This window comes from Passer domesticus, chromosome 5 (genome assembly GCF_036417665.1).
Source record: "Passer domesticus isolate bPasDom1 chromosome 5, bPasDom1.hap1, whole genome shotgun sequence".
Taxonomy (NCBI): Eukaryota; Metazoa; Chordata; class Aves; order Passeriformes; family Passeridae; genus Passer; species Passer domesticus.
Window position 1 is genome coordinate 17,369,496 of NC_087478.1, and position 17,746 is coordinate 17,387,241.

The window sequence follows — 17,746 nt, forward strand, 5'->3', positions numbered from 1 at the left end:
TGTGCCTCATGCCCTCACATGGCTGGAAAACTGCTGGCTTTCATCTTTTCCTCTGCTCTTGGTGGGGTATCACGGTCACTGGGCAATGTCTGATCTCTGTGGTATCATAACCTTCTCTCCTGGGCTAAGTTTTGGCCTCTGGGTTGACAAATCATGTCTGGTTTTGAAGTCTTTTATTACAGCAAAGTTGCATCAGCTCACCTCTGCTGGCTTCTTGCACTATGCTAGGGAAAAGTTCAGCAAAAGCTGGCACTATCTTTCCGGCCGAGGTTTGAACCTTATTTTAAATACAAATATCTCTCCTTTTCAGCGTAGTCAGGAAAGATAGGGTCATCTTTATACCTGATATCTCAAACAAAGCAGTGGGTAAATATCAAAGATGTTAAGGCAAGGCAAACATACCCCTTTTATGTTTGTGGGCAGCACTAATGACACAGGGTGAAATTTATCCTCTTATCAAAGGTCAACACAAACCTAGGCACTACTTCAAAGGTGCATTGATCTTATAACTGGCTCCTGGCACCAAGCTAGATTTCACCAAACTCTAAAACGTATGAGAACTGATAGATTTTATATATCTGTGTAAAATATAATAGAGTGTGTTCAGATACAGATATACTTAGGAATCCACAGGAGGTATCTTGATTTTGTTAGGACAATGTATATTTATTTTGTCTTGTGTTCACATATTTTGCACTATATTTGCAAGCCACCTGTCCCATCCTCCCACTTAATCAGTTAAAACATCCATATTCTTTGCAAATACACGATATTTACTCCTGCTTCTTGTTTATAAAAAAAAAAAAACTGACAGTCCAGTGACTGAATGTTTAGTACTGCAGGTCCTGTTTGGTTTGAAGAGTAAAGCAAGAGTTAAAGACATTCTTTCAGGTCTTAGTGAATAATAATAAGAGCTATCCAATGTTTCCTACCATGTTGAGCCATTGCTTCAAGATACCAAAAGGATCTTGTATATGGGGAAAATGTGAAAGCAAGGGAGAGGGCAGTAAAGTCAATGTAAGAGCAAGTAAAAAATAGGTGCCTTTTTGTTAGTGGTCATACACATAAATGTGTTGCTGCAGAAGAGGCATGGAATTTTTGTGTATGTTGCAATTATGGTCATGCTGGGTGTGAACATATTAATTGTAAATACTTTAAGAGAAGATACGGCATCTGCACTTGGAGGTTTTTTTTCTTTCTCTTGTGTTTTCTTTCTGTGGTTGTATTTGAGTAGGGTGTGCCAATATTTGCACTCTGAGGAACAGCATCAGAACGCCTGGTATTCACATCTATGAGCAAAAATAATGACAACACTTCAGCTAATTCACAGTAGCTTCATGTGCATTAGTCACTGGTCCCTGTGTGGTCTAATTATAGACTGTGTTAACATTGCAAACACAGGACAAAGATTTTACAAAAGTTGTTTTGGTATCCCTTTTTTACTTGCTGGGCTAATGGACAAGATGTTTTAAATACAGATCCATGCTTGAAGTTGTCTTTTTCTTGGAATGTGACTGTGGCAGTTAATATGATAACAGTAGTATCAGATGAGATGGATTAGGAAGTACTTTGCTCAGGATAGGTGAACCTACCTGGTGGTCTGCTCTTCCTTTTAGGGGAGCTAAATCCCATGTGCTGTGGCTCACTGTACAAGTTATAATTTATTAAACTGTTATATTCATGAGATTATGTCAGAATTCCCTTGTTCTGTCATGTACATGATTGCTTTGAGGGCTCCAGGAGGTCAAACTCTGTCAGTGTCAAGCATAATTATTTTCTGAATATATTCACACCCCCCTGCAAAAGCCAATGTTTGTTTGGATTTGCCTTATTTAAGAGTGTACTCATTGGTTTACAGCCTTTGATGAGGCTTTCTAAGCTTCAACTGAATGACTAAAATCTGTAAGAAACAGATTCTCTGAGGATGGTATTATGACATAAAACACATGGAATAAAAATTTTGTATTTCCATAAAAAATTCAAGACATAATGTTTATTTTTGCACATTGATGCAGCTATCTGTATGTGTTTGGGCCCATGGTGGTAAACACACAGTAATGCACATTAGTGGTTTTTCTAATGCACATTAAGTGCACTACTAAGGCACATAACTAGTTTTTCTGAATTAGTGATTTTATGCATATAAAACAAACTAATAATGCCCCACATTATAATGAATTTGAAGCTTATAAAATGTGACAGCTACTGATGTTCTCCACCAGTACACATTGGTTTGTCCCAATATAGTGGGTGGCAGGTTTACATAGTGAAAATATTAATAGCATATATTAATAACAAATATTAATAGCATCACTGAAGAGTTAATACTACAATGAGTGGGACAGGTGGAAACACAGTGTCTATAAGTGGAAGACCGGGGTCACAGCCAAACAGAGTTGAGTTGTGGTAAACTAATATGTTGTCACCCATCCATTGAATCAACATAACTGACCTTGTGTTTGTTTCAGCTTTGGGGAAAATAATTTAATGTCAAGCTCTTTGACTGATGTCTTGCTCACCAATTGTAGGAATACTATTTCACTCTGAAATTCTAATAGTCCTTTCTCTGTCATCACAGTATAAGCTTGTGCTAATAACTACAAAAAAAATCACAGAATTGTTAGAATTGGAGAGGACCTCTGCAGGTCACCCAGTCCAACCCCCTGCCATAGAGCAGGTCACACACCCAGGTGAGTTTTGAATGTCTCCAGTGAGGAAGACTTCATGACATCCCTCATCAGCCTTTTCCAGTGCTCTGTCACCCTCAATGTAAAGAAGTTCTTTGTGTTGAGGCAAAACTTCTTGTGTTTTAGTTTATGACTCTTGCTCCTTGTCCTGTGACTGGGCAGTACTGAAGAGTCTGGCACCATTGTCTTGGTGCCTGCCTTTGAGATATTATATGCATTAAGGAGATTCGCTCTCAGTTTTCTATACACTCAGCAAGCCCAGCTCCTGCAATCTCTTCCCATAAGAGAGATACTCCAGACTCCTCCATGATCTTGGTGGCCTTTGCTGGACCTCTCCAGTAGCTCCTTGCCTTGTACTCAGGAGCCCAGAATGGGACACAGCACTCCAGATGTGGCCACCAGGGCTGAGTAGAGGGGTGGGATCACGTTCCTTGACCTGCTGGGCACACTCTTCCCAATGTCCCCAGGATATCACTGGCCCTCCTGTGGCAAGGGCACACTGCTGGCTCACAGAGTTTGTCATCCACCAAGACTCCCAGGTCCTTCTCAGCAGAGCTGCTCTCTGGAAGATCAGCCCCCAGCTGGTACTTGGGGTTATCCCTCCCCAGGTGCAGGACCTGCTATGAGTTGAACCTCATTTAGTCTCTGCCCAATTCTCCAGCCTACCAAGGTCCCACTGGATGGCAGCATAGCATTCCGATGGATCAGCCACTCTCCCCAGTCTCACATCATCATCAAGCCTGCTGAGGGTACATTCTATCCCTTCATCCAGGTCATTGCCAAACAAGTAGAGTAAAAGTGGACCCAGTATTGATCCCTGGGGAATGCCAGAGACTGCAGGCCTCCAACTGGATTCTATTCCACTGATCTCAATCCTCTGAGCTCTGTCATTCAGGCAGTCCTTGATCTACTACTTCACTGTCTGTTCATCCAACCCACACTTCCTAAGCTTACCTACAAAGATGTGTGAGACAGTGTCAAAAGCCTTGCTGAAGTCAAGGTAGACGACATCCACTGCTCTCCCCACACTGACCCATCCTGCCAAGTCATCATGGAAGGCTCTCGGATTGATCAAACATGCTTCCTCCTTGGTGAATCCATGCTAACTACTCCTGACAAACTTATTTTCTTCTACATGCCTGCTGACAAACTAAATAAATAACATCTTTGTGCTGAAACATTTACTTGCTGCTGTGTAGTAGTTTGATTCTGGCAGCTGGTGATCTTTTCTTCCTTCACTGAGAGGAAAGCACAACAGCTACTTTGAGGGAAGGCATTTTTCAACTCATGTTCCAGTGGATACTACACCGAATTTTATTTGTGGAAAACTACAGCAAGCCCCCTTATTTATTTTGCCCAAACAGTTATATGAGTTCCCCTCAGTGTTCCCCTTACTGTTAATACTTTTACAAAAATATTATTTAAAAAATAAACTATATTTATAAAAAAATTAAAAATTCTGACAGCTAAAGATCTGACAAAAAATAAGTTCATATGAATATTGAGAAAATAAAACAAAATAAAACAAATATTTAAAAATGCATCACAATTTTCAGTAGAATAAAAATTCACTACTGTATGAAACACTGAAATGGTACTGGTATAGAAAGAAAAGTCAGTTATAAAAGTCATATAAATCACATACTCATTTCTAGCTTCCATCTAACCACTGATATTCCCTTAGAAATCAAAAGGGAAAAAGTGAGTAACCCTTTCCCTATCAGTAAAGAACAGTGATATGTGGGAAACACAAGTAAATGCCTATGAAAGGTCAGCAGAATGAAGGAATGTGGGGACTGGGCCACATGAGCATGGAGAGTGAGAAGAGAAGGATCAGGTCCTTCTGGAGGTGGGAATGAGCAGAGTGGGCTGGGCAGGGAGGATGGAGAGCAGCACCCTGACTGAGTGGGACATGATTTCTGGGAGGCCCGGTGGGAGCAGGGAGGGGCTGGTTTTTGTGAACCATGCAAATCTCTCTCTAGTAAAACCCCATGTAAATATATGAGGTATGTTTGGCACGTGGTTGGAAATCTGTCCCAATACCTAGATATTTGGAAAATAGAAATCTATTTGGCTTATTAAAAAAGTTTGGAATATATTGGCCTCTAGAACTGGGGTAAAAAGTATAATGAACAGACCTCCCTCCCTCCTCCAGTTTCCAACATCGCTTTTTTTTTAAATTTATTTCAACAGAAGGAGAATTTTTTTAATTAAAAAAAAAAAAAAAATTAAAACAGTATTTGCAAAGAGTTTTGGCTTGGTAACTGTCTGCCTGCCCAGAAAGTACTGCTCACTTTCCTCTTCCTTTCCATAACTGAAAATATTAGTCTTCAGCTGGGGTTATCAGCACCTGAATGTGAAGTGTTTTTCCCTTCTGTTCCTCTCTGCTGATGCCCATTCAGGGAGTTCTGTTAGCTTTACAGCTTTCCCCAAAATGAAATGCAGGGAGCTATGGCATGGGTAGCTGCAGCTCTCATCAGTAACAGAAGAGAAAAATGAAGACAGCCACTAGAAAATCTCAATTTCATGGAACAGATATTTTCTGTTTTAATGAAAATAACCTTAATGAAAAATTTCCAGCTAGCTCACCACTCAAGTCTTCTCTGAATATGTCAGACATGCCATTTTAGTTATTTACCTCTAATAGAATCACTGAATCATTTTGACTGAAAAACACCCTTAAGGCCATCAAGCCCAACCATAAAGCTAACACTGCCACAATTGGTTGGAAGCTAAGTCTCTGCAAAGTTTAGCTTTTATACTAAATTACGTGTTTTAATGTTAGAATGCCCCTTGACTCACTAGTATAATGGTGCTTCAAGAGCAGCAAATTATCCTAATACATTAGTAAAGTTTTGTGACATTTGCCAGTTTGTCTTTGGTTACATCAGGAAGGGAAATGATACTTGATTTCCTCTTCTGGGTAATTACTTTCTGCATTGCATCTCAGGCTTCACTCATTAAGCTCTGAGCATACTGAGATGACAGATCAAGAGGCTTCTATGTTTTGTTTGGAATTAAAATATTCTAGATATTCAGAGCGTGTGTAGACACCTACTCACACATGTATGTATGGGTGCTTGTGTGGCCCTACTTCCATATAATAGAACAGTAAATCTTCCCATAGAGATTCCAGTTGATTAACTTCTTGTCAAATATTTGACTTGCTTCCATTTTTCAAAACATTATATCTTCAATTGCTGGAGTTAGATCTTTAGAATAATTTATTTATAAAACTTGCTTTCATATAATCACAATAATAGGTATTATTATAGCACTAATCAGAAATGTACCAGATACTTTTATGAAAGAAAAAGCAATAGAAAATAGAAAAAAAGAAAATAGAAATGTAAAAAAGAGTTTATGGGTTAGTATGAGGTGGCCAGTTGGAAATCAATATTGGCATTTAATATCGATATCGGAGATGACCATTACAGTACGTGAAATAACTCCTCACTCTTCTTTGGCTTCGTATCATGCATAAATCTTGTCCAAAAGACATTTCTAAGGTAAGCATAGAAATTTTTCCCTGAAAATGTTAAATAACATGTTTTATATTTTGCTTTCTGTATCCTCTCTCTTTTCTCTCTCTGTCTCTCTAATTTTTTACTGAGTTTACCGATTCAGTTTTAATTGGGACAATTTTCAGTCAAAACTCTAGTCAATTCTATCCACTGGAGGATATTTTTAGAAAAAATGTTCTTAAGGAAAAAAGTCAGTACTTACATCATTGAGGAGAGAAAATAGGCTGAAATGGAGGTGGGAAAAGAAGAAAACAATTATCAAGTAAGAAAGGCCATTGCATGAAAGGATAGTAGAGGTTCACTCCCCTTTGGGAGAAAGGAGAGTCAGAAGAGAAAAACATGAACATGAACAGGCCCATAGGAACCCAGAAAGTAATTTGTGGTTAAAAAGAGGCTATGGCTCACAGCTGAAGTATCCAAAGGCTAAAATTAGTAATAGAGCAAAGGCATGACTGTGAGCATAGTGCCAGAGATGCACTGCAGCAAAAAGAGCAACTGAGACTCAGAAGTACTGGAGAAATGTTTTGCTTGAATTCTGGTTTGTCCTGGAGTGAGAGAGCTTTCCTTGCTTTAAGCAAGAGAAAAATAATAATGAATCATCAGCAAATACCAAATCAACCTTGTGAGAGAAATGGGAAATCAAGAGACAGAAATCTTGATACTGAAATAACAAAGAGTGTTATTCCTGCACTTGACTGGCCCTGTAGAATCCTCTTTATCCTCATGGCTGAACTAATTAACTTAGTTCTCTACTTCTGAGGAAGCACCAGTGCTGCTTTAGACTCTAATTCAAGGTCACTTCATGTATGCAGTACAAATTTGGGGAGAGAGAGTTCAATATTGCCAGTGCCTTGTCTTCCCTGTTAGAAAATAACTTTGTTAGGAAGGTGATGAAGCAATTGAAGGAACATATTCATCAAATCACAGACACATATGATTTAGATAAGGAGAGAATAATTTTTTTTTCTTAAAAGAACAAGCACATCTGGTTACATACTGTGACTGGGCAAAGGCACGTATCATCCTATGTTTTTGAAGATAGCAAGGAAGATTTATGCTCTAATTCTGTAAATCTATGTCAGAGTGCTATAAATTTAGAAGTAATTTGCTTTGATAACTAACTGGAAAATTAATGTAATTCCTAACAAGAAAGTGCATGTTTATAACATAAACGTGCTGTGATAAAATGCCCTAAGAACTAAATATCCTGGAAAGAATTTTAATTCTTATAAAGATAAGTGATTGAAGGAATGCTAATTCTCTCTTTACTAGGAATGATGAGGAATGACTATGTACTACAGCTACATACCAAATGTCTCGAAGAAACTTATTTTTACAGGAAAAGTTTATGAACCTTTTTTTTTCCAATGTGTTAATATACTTTAGTAAGTAAAGACACATAAGAAAAATGAATATTACATTGTGAAACGTGGCCCCACAATTTTCTAAAGAACTGTTATGAATAAAACACTTTATTATGAATAAAATGCCTAGCAGTGCTGGAATCATTGCAATCAGATGTTAGGCAGGCAAAAGAACTCAGAAGAAAGGGATGTCAGTAATTTGGTGGTCAGTAAGTGCTTCCAGAATTACAAATGGAAATAATTCAGTCTTCAATAATGATTTTTAAAAAGCAATAAAAATGAAGCATTTCTGAGGGATATAAACCAGTTTCACACTAATGATGTAGGAAAAAAACATTCTCTGCATTTCAGATAAGTCCCAGAGTTTGTAACAAGTAATTGGGCAAATGAAAGGTAGAACAAAAGAGCTGCTGAGAAGTTTTATATATTTTTTTGTCTTACATTAAAGAAGAGAACAAAACACAGGGACAATTAGGCCGATAACCATGAAAAAACTTAAAATTATCACATTTGGAAAATAGGAAGACTGTGGGTTAGATGACATTGCCAGATATGTAACCCCTAGTCGATAATTTTATCAATTGTGATAAGATGGTCATTTTCAGAAATGGTGTTTTTCATACCATTAGACATAATATCTCTTAGTTTTCAAATAGTATCTCATCTTTGATATAATAGTTTGTTGTGAAAATGAATAATTCTAGCATGACTGTACAAAAGATGGGAAAATTATTTTCATAAATTTAGATTTTTTTTTCACTAAGACTATCTTGTTTTGTTTGAATAAAACATTTACAGATTTCAAATATTGATTTTATTTTTGAAATCAGTATTATTCTAGTAATGTACACCATTAAACATAACAGTATGTACTTTATTAGGAGTTTTCTTTTTGGGGGGAATTTCCTAAAAGTATGACACTATTTTTTACAAAAATACAGGGAAAACTCCCAGAATTCTGTAGTGTGCACTACCAATTATACTATGGATCTGATATAAGCTTACGGATATTTAAATATGGTACAAATATTCCAAATAAGTCGATTGGCATCTTTATAAACTATAGTTTATCCCTAATTATAATTGGTTTCTTGGCCATTAAAGAAATACAAAATCTTCATGAATATTTTTTCTTCTCTGTAATGAAATTTGTTTTGTGTGATCGTTTTCCTGAAAAACCAGACATTTACTCATTCAGCATGGAATCATGGCAATAGCCACATCCCTCAGCTACAGCTCTTTGGTCTGACAGTTCTGAGGAACTCTGGGTGAGCTCACAGTTTATGAGCAGTGTGATCCTGAAGGCTGCAGCATATTCTACCTGCTGATGTGGCAACAGTGATGTAGGACAGAGCTGGGGCACTGAAGACCGAATTTGTGACATTGGACCTGCCCTTCTTGCTCTTGGGGTAACAATCAGGAACTGTGAATGGGAAACCAGTGCCAGAATTAAGCCCAGAGTTTGCTTTGGAGTAAGTCTTTGTATGGTGGTGTAAGGGTGCAGCTGCCTGATGCTGTGAGATTACAGGGGGGAAAATGGGTACTCATAATTGATGAATTTTGAATACTACTGTCCAACTAGTCCATGAATTCCCATCCTCAGGAACCCAGCAACAAGTGGGAAGGAACTGGAGACTGCTCTTGATATCCAGCAAAATCAGGGGAGAAGTGGTCAGTACAACAAAGAAAAACCCTAATTTTTGCAAAATAACCCCAGTTCCAAGTCTAGCAAGAAGGTACTGATTGCTGAGGGCAATCAGTACCTTCTGTGCTGAGGTCCCAGAATTTTCAAGAGCAGATGGTGCCTTTCTATATGAAATGTTTAATGATGTGTGCTAATGAAGTGGGCTTTTACACTGTTTTAGGACATAGGGGCCCTTTTCAGGCTCCAGGTACACTTTGTTCTCTTATATCGGGTGGAACTCAGTGAATGAAAAGAAGTAAAAGACTGTTACTTTGCTTGAAGGGAAATTCACTGCAGTCAGGGTGCCAAATATCTCTGTATACATTAATCAACTCCAAATGTATCTGCAGGAAGAAAATTGTTTAAATGAACTGCATAATTCAACATACCCCACAACCCTCTTTAAGATTTTCTTCCTTCTGCAGCAATTTACTATGGGAATGTGTTATTTTATCCTAAAGTGCTCAACAACTGTTGAGCACTTTAGGATAAAATAAAAAACAGTTGCTCAACAACTGTTACAAGAGGTCCTTGCTGAAAAAACAGCTGTGTCTGCTGTGAAGCCCCTGCCAGACCAGCTTCCCACATGCCTGCTTGTAGATCTCCAGACACTGAGCTCTTCTGTATGGCAGTATCTACAGGAGCCACAAAAGTGACCATTTCCTCCTGGAGAATCCTTCCATCCTTCTGGAAGACATGTGCCAGGGAAACATTTGGTAACCAGCTATGGTTCATCCCAATCTCAGATGTCCTTTACACTATTTTACCTGTGCAGAGAGAGACTCCTGAAGACTTCTGAATTCACCATGCCATGCCATGAAGGATTGTCTCAGCTATAGTTACAAGAGGACTAAAGTAAACTGTCAGATGATCTTAATTTTGTCCTTTTTTAGCTGACAGATTTTTGACTTTTCAACAAGTGTCACAGTTTTATTTTAATGTTGTTAGATACATCCCCTAGGTCTCTCACACGGATTGGCAATAATCCTGTTGTGAGCATACGTGGCAATGTTATTATCAAATGTTATCAGGATTATCAAGCTCTGAGCATCCACAGTTAGCCTGAACTCTGAATAACTACTGCAGCTGTCTGAAGGAATATCTAAGCAAGGGAAGATATATTTGGGGCTTGTACTGGCTTTGTGAAATATTTGAAAAATCCTGCTTTGGGTCTCTGCTTATATGGAGAAAGTGGGAAAACTCTTTGTTCACATGGTTTCTTCAGAGCTGAGAGTGAGACCCTGAGGCCATGCGACACATCTGAGGGAGACTGCAAGGAAGGGAAGGTGGTTTAGATTTCCCTCCCTGCTCTATACTCAGGGAGGTTTTCTGCACAGAGCTCCTGATGTAGCAGGTGTTTCTGGTTATTTTGTTGTGTGTCCAAGGATTCCTGTTCAATTGTTATTTTGGCATGCTGCCATGGCTTTCCTGAGAGATGGGACTGACACCACACATGTACCTGGGACATAGACAAATGGAATTTCATGAGAAACACTACAGGTATTCATCTTCAGGGCTTTCTTCTCACTGAATTTCAAAGGCCTGCTGTAAACAATGAAAGCCTGGAAATGTTGAACTGAGGGTCAAACTAGGATTCCCTTTGTCTGATAAGAAATACTAGGCAAAGCATACTTCTCACACTAAAATACGTAGATATTAATATATCTAGTTTTAACTACAGAAGTACTTTTTAGCTGTTTAATAAATTAAATATTTCATAATAGCACATTTATAATTTTTTTTCCCAGCATCTTTTACAGATTTCAGGGAAAACCACAGTAGAGAAAAAAGATCTTGTCCATGACACAGAGTATAATGACACTGGAATGCTTCTCTCCTTGTGAATAAGGACAGCTGCCACTTGATAGATTGGAAATATGAAACAGATGGATTAATTTCTGGTTTTGATTTAAAATTATTACCCCTTTATCAAAAAAAAAATTTAGCTGCACATGGATATGAGCAGAGCTTCACATGCTAGAAAACACATGGGGAAATTTATGTTTGCATTCACTCCCAGTGGGATTTTGCATATGCACAGATAATAAAATTATTCGTATCTCTTGGACTGGGAGTAGAAATGTAACCTTCCATGGAGTGAAGGCGGGGAATTTAGATTATATATCAAGCTTTACAGTATGTTTTCATCATCATTGCAGTGCTCTGGGGAAGCCATGGATTCACCTCAGCACTTTTCTTGGAATCCTGAAGATGGAGCATTTCATTTAAACCAGAAAATTCCTATGATTTGTTGTCTTTATGAACATTTCCTTTTAAAACAGGAGGTGTACAGATATCTGAAGCATATAATTTGCAGAAGACATATTACTGTCATCTTGCAGGTGTTATAAGTTCAGAGGTGTTCTGTTCAATCGTGAGAAATAAGAAGTGACGGTAAAGTTAAGAGAAAAGAGCCTCACACTGAAAAATGATCAGCATGCTTCTAAAATTAGTTCTGTACCTGGTGGGCTATCAGAGCTTGTAGTCTCCACAAGATGGCTAATACCTGCTCAAAAGGCAATGAAACATGTCACTTGTTTCCTCTGGAGTCACTGTGTCTCTTTCCACTGACTCACTGCTGCAAAGAAATGTACCTATTCCATTCCCTCAGCTGCCTTTAAAAAATATTGTCAACAGTGTGTCAGATTAAAATGGTGCAAGTAGGCAATTTGCACTGAGGTAAACCCTTCTATTAGTCTATTTAAGAGGAAATTATGAAAAGCTTTTCCTGGTTCTGTTTCGGATAATTAGAACAAGAAAAAGAAAGCTGGAAGAAAAAAACCCAACCCAAAGCACCAAAACATACTAATGCTGCTACCAGATTTCAAAACTATGTCATAAAAATTATACACAAAAATGTGTCACAAAAAGAACACAGGCTATTTATTTGGTTTCTGTGCTGTTTTTCAACATAAATTTATAATTTACTGTCATAGTGTTACCTCCCCCCTCAAGACCTTTTCTCCCACAAAACTTTGCATAGAAATTTTTCACAGCTCTATATTGTGTGATTGAATTCAAATTTTCTTTGTAATTGACATAGTGAGACATGGTATTAACAGGGGAAAAAAATCCCAAAACCGATTTGCTAATTAAATCATAATGGATCCCATGAGGAATAATAATTTATAATGAAAAAAAGTTAACTAGTCATATAAGGACTGTGGTCAGGCACTTTTCCTGTGATTTTGTAACTAGATGGTCTGTAGGTGTGAGAGTTTCAAGGGGTCCAGCTAAGCCTTGGAGAGTAGAGCTCCCCCTTTCTCATTTGACTGTGATCTCAGACCTCTCAAAGGCTTTATGTTGTCTTGAAATCTCTCAGCACTGCTGGTTAGAGCAAGTCCTGGGAGATGTTGTGTTACACAGGGGCTGAACAACTGCACAAAAGGGAATAACAAATAAAATTGGACATTTACATCAGGGGTAGCAAACCTCTGTTTGCTTGATGCAAGACCAAGACAAGGAAAGAAGCAGCTGCTTGTTCCTTACATGGGAAAGCAGGACTGGATTGAATGAGGCAACAGAAAGGAGAAGACCCAACAGAAAAAGAAGTGCAGAGGCAGCCTCCCAAGGGTTGGTGAGACCCACTAGCTGGGTGCCTGTGGTGCTCTTGGGTTCACCAGCTCCTACAGGTTCATTTTGGGAGTGCAACACTATGCTCCCCATTGCCCCAGAAGGACATGATGGGGCAGCTCCTTTCACCTCTCTGCCACTGAGGCTGGCTCAAACCTGCAACACAGGCTTTGGAACCTGGGATCATACCCTTCCACCCTCCCACCCATTGTCTATGGCATTATCACACCTTTTCAATAACTAACAGCAGTTTGCATGCTCTGGGCTGGAAGCCACTCTGTGGATAGGTGGGGGAGTTCAGCATGGGAGGACTTTTTAACCATCATTTTCCATTGAAAATCAAGCTTTATCAGCAAAGATTCCAATTCCTATTAACAAAAAACCCCAACCCAAACCAAAACAATAAGTCCACCCAAACCACATGAGGTGGTAATTTCAACCCCAGAGTTTATGGGTGTGCCCAAGAGCCCTGGGTTCCCTCACTTGTCCTTCCTTTCCTGTTTCTCTCAGGAGTGATGAAGTTTCTCTTAGCACTGATCCAAATTGAAGGTATAACTTGTCTGCTGTGGTCTCCTTCACTTCATGAAGGGGGTAATGATCCAGGGAATAAAGATCTAGGTGTGACAAGTCATGTTAGTAAATTATGAGCTGTTGTATGAGCTGAGTTGTGAAAAGTCCCTGGCTCTGGCTTCACGTCCACCATCACGCCCATACAGTATCTGGCACAACAGGATGCAAGACTAGCTGAGGGTCACAGGTGTGCAGATGCAACAGCATGCAATTTAACCTCCAACCTATTGCAAATTTATTTTTGAAAAGGCTGCTTTCAGAAGCATCACTGATAGCAGAAAATCCTCACTAGCAGGAGGAAGGAGCTCTCTGCAAATTTCTAAAGGCTTTCTCAGTAAAGGACAGGAATCACTTAAGGAGGCTGAAGGAGGGCAGAAACATGAGTAGCTGCATGGAGTTAAGGAAGGACAAAAGTTAACTCTCTGGATAACCTCTGTGACAGCAAAATCTCCAAGCCTATGGAGAATTTTCCCTAAAGAAATGGTGAAAGTCTTTCTGATTGACACATATAGACTAGATTAAACAGAATACTTAATGTGTAATTGTAGCTGTGATGTGCAGTACAGAAGCAATAGAAAATGGAAAGATTTTTTTCCCCACATTATTTACTTTTTCTGATTTTCTTTTCCTTTGGACAATGAGCTAAAAAAAGCCCAGAGTATGCAAATAAAATCTATAAGCCAAATATTTAAATTATGCTATACTCTCTAGTTATTACACCTTCTCAAGAACTCCTGAAAGAACCATAAACTGTGTACTGCCCATCTCATGCTGCATTCTAAATAATACAATAGTGAGTAGCGTACCTTAATTAAGACTTGTGTTTTAACCTGGTGGTATAGTAAAGACCTTGATCAGTTTGCAGACCAGGTTTATATTCTGTTCCATCATAAGGTATTTATCTGAGAACATTTTTTTACCTCAAATTTCAGGTTATTCCACATGAAAATACTGTGGGCAAATAGGTACTCCTTGCCAGCAAAATATTTTGCAATGTTATGCACCGGTTCAATATGTTTTTGTAGAAGGTTACCTCCATAATGTGAAACTGTAGGTTTAATATTTTGCTTCTTTTTAGGCAGATGACTAAGGTCTCAGATAGAATATTTTCAGGCGACAGTGTAGGAGAGAGGCTAATTAAAATGAACAATATTTTGTCAGTTGTAAAAGCCTACAATTATGTAGAGCCGTTTTCTATTTTTAAGTTACTCTCAGACATAGTGATTTTTGTTTATAGTCTGAAGAACAAGATGATCTGACACTTCCTGCACTTGCAGACATTCTGGAGCTCATATGCTGGTGTCATTCTTCCATAAAAGTTGGAGAATCAGATTTAATTCTACAACGTTATTCCAGAAGTGAGTAACCACAGATTCCAAAAACTTAAATGTTCTGTCAGGATTGTTCACTGTAGCTCAAGTTGCATCCACACCTGGTTTCACCTCCAGGAAGGACAAAAGATATACTTGTCTCTTGACGGGCCTTACATTATTATAGGAGAAGGCAAAAAATTCCCCTATTCTATGCAACATTTTAAATATTGTTCTGCCTCTTTATAAATTCCACTCTGATGCACAGATCTTTCAGCTATTCAGGCATATGCTTGGGGGAAATAGCGAGTCCAATTTCAATAATGGTAAGAGCTCTATAAAAACCACCAGAGCAATTGTATTAGGCTCAAGCTGGTGCTTTCTCATAGTAATGACCTGGAAGTAAAATAAAACCAAACAAACCCAGACACAGACATTTCTTATGGCACAGTCTACTGTAGTTGTCTATTTCTACCCACCAGGTCAGCCACGTATTTTATGAAGACACTTCTTGCAAGACCTTTTTAAAAAAAAAATTCAGTAGGAGCGAGTGCCAACAAAACACCATGTTCTTAACAATATAATTAATTAACGAGTAAATTTCTGCTTACAACTGAAAGACCTGTCTGATACTAAGAATTGTTGAAAATCTACCTTGTGAAGTCTTTTTCATGCTGATACTTCCAGTGAAGTCACTAGCACTAAACAATCTGGCAATGTTCATCTACCATGTAAAATCTTTTGAGCATTTAATAATTTTTAAGGTTTTTTTTTTTTTTCAAAGAGCAGGAAGTTTCCAGGTATGGAAGCAGATGTGCTTCTGTAATATATAATGAGTGACATACTTCAGAGGTCTAGAAGATGGTAATGTGTACACACATTTTTTAGATTGAAAAATTTGCAGATTAACTAGTTTTTCAGTTGAATCACAAGTTCACTTTTCCTTGCACTAGACAGCCATTATATACCAGTGGGTAATTGTTCTAAAGAAAAGAGCGAATATTGATTTTTTTTTTCGGTTTTAGTATGCATTGCCATATTTACACAATTTTGCTTATAATATGTTATAGTCAGATACTACCACATTATAAGTTTTATTAGTATTCTAGGCAAGATATAAATCAAAATATTTACAGTACATTTAAGCAGCTTGAAATCCTAGTGAGATTGAACTATCAATATAAAATTATGTTGAGCTTGTGTTTTTAAAATAGTACTTGCTAAGAATCAAACAATTTTTCTTGCATTAGAAAATTCAACATCCACCAAAGGAAATGACAGAGAAAATATAGTCTCACTGATAAGGGCTGGGGTAAGACAAGTTGCTTAGAAAAACTGAAACTTGCAGACAGGAAAAAAGCCATATTTATTTCAATAACATTATAAAGATACTTCACTTCTTTGAGATTAAATTATGAGCTTAGAGCAGGAAAAGCCTCCTCACTTAGTCTTCAAGAACTGACAGTCCTATAATATAAAACTTGGCCTAATTTTAATTAGATGTTTCTGAGACGTGGCCACTGTGCCAGTCTGGTCAGGTCTTTTCCACACACCTGAGGTTTGTTGGTGCACTGCAGGCTGTGGTGGGATCTCCCTCAGAAAAGTGTTATGGATGGCAAAGGCTTCAGAAAAAGGAGTGAAATCCTTTCATTCCTTTCATTGTGGGATCCCACTTATCCCACAATCTCCTTATGCTCACCTACATTTTCACTTTTATTTGTAGATTTAGCAACCGCTGCTTCCACATCCCTTAGGGAATCCACTGATTGATAGTTGTTTTAATTTCCAGTTATGAAAATTCTCATTGATTCCCTTTGGGGAAGAAGCCTGACCACCTACAGTCAGCTTCCCAGAACTCTGCCTGTCTTTGACTATCTGTAAGGCGAGAGACTTCAACCTCCCTGGGCAATCGTGCCAGTGCTTGGTCACATGCACAGCACAAGTGTTCCTGTGCTCAAATGGCACCTTCTCTGTTCCAGTTTGTGCCCATTGCCTCTGTTCCTGTCACCAGACACCACTGGCAAGTGCCTGCATCATTCTTGCTTATAACCTTCAGATATTTTTTCACTGATGGTGAAATTAAGAATTAATAAGCAATTAGTGAGGCAAGATGCAAATTTTCAGGCCAGAAGTATAATGCAGAAAAATTGGGCAAAAGAACAGCTACTGGAAAAAAACAGTGGTCAGCTGAGACAAAATTCAGAGATATACAGAAATATCTGTATTCAGAAGGAAGGAATAACCACAGAAGCAGGAAGTAATTATTCACTGCAGCTGTTGGACATATGCATACGAATAAGATGCAACAGAACGCAAACTTATTTGTCCTGTTCTGCTGCTGCTGCACAAAGTATGTTGCTTCATTGCTGATGGTGGTGTGAAATAGGCATGATCAAATACCCCAAAAAGGGCAGATTAGGAAATTAAAGGAACATTGCAAGTTTAAATAAAATAAAGCCTAGATTGTGGGTTCTGTAAGTCAATTATATGGATACTAAATTTGTGAGAACATGTTTCTGAATTCTTTTAGGAAAAATGTGTTGTAGCATCTTCTAGAGGGGCTGGTTTAATTGCAGCTGATGCTTCATTAGGTTAAGATCAGTCACTTGAACAAGAGTGACGAGCTGTCTGGATGAGATGAGGTGTCATAATGCTGAGATCACTAAAATCTGCTCAACAGCCAGTACAGAAGTGGGATGAGACTGTACATGAAAAGGCTATAGTCTGTTTGCTTAACTGCCTTAAACCAGCTGAAGAAGGCATGAATATATGCATTATGTTTAGCTTTTTACAAGACTAAATCAATTGTTAAACTATGGTACATAATGTGATTTTCCAGTAAAAATATACTATGGTTAACTACAAAAAAATTGAAATAAATCACTATGCTTTATATTTAGATCCCATAAAAATGCAGGTTTCTGATTCTATCAGAAAAGAACTTACACGCAGTCACAGTACACAAAAACTTTGTGTGAGATGGTGCATAACAGATCTCAGGGAAAGCTGATCTCAATGCGCCCTTAGGCATGGT